The sequence below is a fragment of the Protobothrops mucrosquamatus genome, unplaced genomic scaffold (assembly GCF_001527695.2).
Source record: "Protobothrops mucrosquamatus isolate PMUCROS unplaced genomic scaffold, P.Mucros_1.0 scaffold1931, whole genome shotgun sequence".
NCBI classification, from domain to species: Eukaryota; Metazoa; Chordata; class Lepidosauria; order Squamata; family Viperidae; genus Protobothrops; species Protobothrops mucrosquamatus.
Genome location: NW_015388052.1, coordinates 189,637 through 192,612, shown reverse-complemented (window position 1 = coordinate 192,612; position 2,976 = coordinate 189,637).

Sequence of the window (2,976 nt, the reverse complement as noted above, 5' to 3'; positions counted from 1 at the left end):
GAGCAGTTTTAACAAGGGCAATTAAGTTTCTTTAAAAAAAAAAGAGATGTCATACCTTATCTTGTGCTAATTGCCTGTTTTTACATGTCCTCGGTGTGCCTCACTTGTATTTCACCTTTGATCGTCTCTCTGTGACAAATTTACTGCCTACTTTGAGAAGTTGTCCTATGACTAAACAAAGGTCCTTAGAAAGGACAAAGCAGATAATTAGAAATAATGCCCTGGAGATGTTTGTCAAATAAAGCACGGATCATTTTTAAGTCTACAGTGTAATTCTCTTTTAGAGTATGCCAAAGAATATGCTTCGTGCTGTTGGGAGCATTTAGATGATTTTTTGATTGATCTCAAGAATTCAGTAGGAACAAACCCAATTAATTTTGTTTCTACAGTGTAGTTCTCTTTTAGAGTATGCCAAAGAATATGCTTCATGCTGTTGGGAGTATTTAGATGATTTTTTGATTGATCTCAAGAATTCAGTAGGAACAAACCCAATTGATTTTGTTTCGGGAGAACAGTCCAACTTCCCATTGGAACACCTGGGGAAGATCAGAGGTGGAGAGGACATTGATGGGGGCAAGGCACCATGGTACAGGTAGTCCTGGACTACACAATTGAGCCCAAATTTTCTGTTGCTATGCAAGATAGTTGTTAAGGGAGATTTGCCCCATTTTACGACCTTTCTTCCCATAGTTCCCACTTCCCACACCGGAAGTGGTGCCATGGAATATCCCGCCAAATGTGAAGATGCCAAAGGAGCACGGCTAGTGAAGTTTGTGGAGTGTGGTTCAACCATCAGACCTCTACTGTGAAACGTTACGAAAACCCAGATGAGCCATCCATAACAAGCGTCGGGGCCTGCTGACTTCCGGTGTGGTGTTGGTTCACGACAATGCTCGCCTGCACATCGCTAGATGCACTCAAGAACTTTTAAAGCAGTTCCATTGGGATGTTTTTGGGCAACCTCCCCCCAATAGCCCAAATTTGGCACCGAGTGACTACTACTAAGGAATTTCAAACCTTGTAAGACTTTATGACAAATGCCTCAGTTTGAATGGCAAATATGTCGAAAAGTAAATGTTGTAGTTTTCTAATGTGTATAATACAAGTTCTGTATCTGGGAGTGTCTGTCATAGATAACCAATTTATTTCTGAATTGCCCTCATACAAACATTGTGACGTACGGCTATGATGGTCAGGCACCCTTATAATCATAAGTTCAGAACTCCCTCACTGACTCAAAAGTGCACATACATGTGCACACACATAGCATACATACAAGGAAACTACAAACCCAGAAAATGGTCTAGATCAGTTATCTTGTTAAATGTGTTGTGCGAATGCAGCCCATGACTGTCTGCTAGGTAAATATTTTAGATCACGTATGCCAAATTGGACCTGCAAATTTTACTTGCCTTCAATATTAGACCTACCTTCCAGCTCCTTCAATTCTATGAGCAATGCGTGCTTGAATTAACCATACGTGATTAGGTGCACGTGGATGGTGCGGTAAACATTCAATCGTTTGAACCTTAATGGTTTTAATACCTGGCAGCTGACCTTGCAGGCTTGCTTATTAGTCTAATGATGTAAGTGATTTTGTACTTTCATTTAAAAGGGAGTCGTGGGCTGACTGAAAGAACTGGAAAGGTTTGTGAGGCCAGAGGGAGAAGGCTCAGCACATCTACATGTAACTTGACAAGTCCTGACAAAGAAAAAGAGGAAAAAGGAGAATGTTTGTAACAGAACTCTTGTCGGTTGCTATTCTTCTGAGCCTTTTGATGCTCTACCTCCTAAGACAATTCTGGTTTCGTGGTCATTATCCTTCGGGGTGGCTTCCATTGCCTGCCACCGGAAGCTTATGGCAAGCTGGCCTCAGGCTTTACCAAGAGACTCTCTCCAAGGTAACCTTTCTGAATTAACTACTATATTAAATCTGTTAAGTTTGGTGAGTTAAAGGATTCGGGGAGATAATCGTGAATCATTTTTCATTGAAAGGTAATGTTAATAATAATAATAATAATAATAATAATAATAATAATAATAATAATAATAATAATAATAATAATAATAATGATGATGATGATGATGATGATGATGATGATGATGATGATGATGATGATGATAAAGTTGGAAGGGGTCTTGGAGGTCATCTAGTCTAGCCTCCTGCTCAGGCAAGAAACCCTATACCATTTCGGACAAATGGCTGTCCAGTCTCTTCTTAAAAACTTCCAGTGTTGGCACATTCACCGCTTCTGGAGGCAGGTTGTTCCACTGGTTAATTGTTCTAACCGTCAGGAAGTTTCTCCTTAGTTCTAGGTTGCTTATCTCCTTGATTAGTTTCCATCCGTTGCTTCTTGTCCTGCCTTCAGGCGCTTTGGAGAATAGCTTGACTCCCTCTTCTTTGTGGCAGCCCCTCCAAATATTGGAACACTGCTATCATGTCACCCCTCGTCCTTCTCTTCATTAAACTAGACACACCATTCCACCCAATGTTCCTTATATGTTTTAGCCTCCAGTCCCCTGATCATCTTTGTTGCTCTTCTCTGCACTCTTTCTAGAGTCTCAGCATCTTTTTTACATCACGGTGACCAAAACTGGATGCCGTATTCCAAGTGTGGCCTTACCAAGGCATTGTAAAGTGGTATTAACACTTCACGTGATCTTGATTCTATCCCTCTGTTAATGCAGCCTAGCACTGTGTTGGCCTTTTTGGCAGCTGCAGCCCACTGCTGGCTCATATTTAAGTGATTGTCCACTAGGACTTCGAGATCCCTCTCACAGGGTCTTGGGAGGGCTGAACGCAACCACATGTTTGTTGGATCCGTGCCCCTCCTGGCTGGTACTGGCAGCTCGGGAGGGTACACGAGCCTGGCTCCAGGGAATTGTTAACGCTTCCTTGCAGGAGGGTGCCTTTCCTGCGGCCCTCAAGGAGGCCGTTGTGAGGCCCCTCCTCAAGAAGCCTTCCCTGGACCCAGA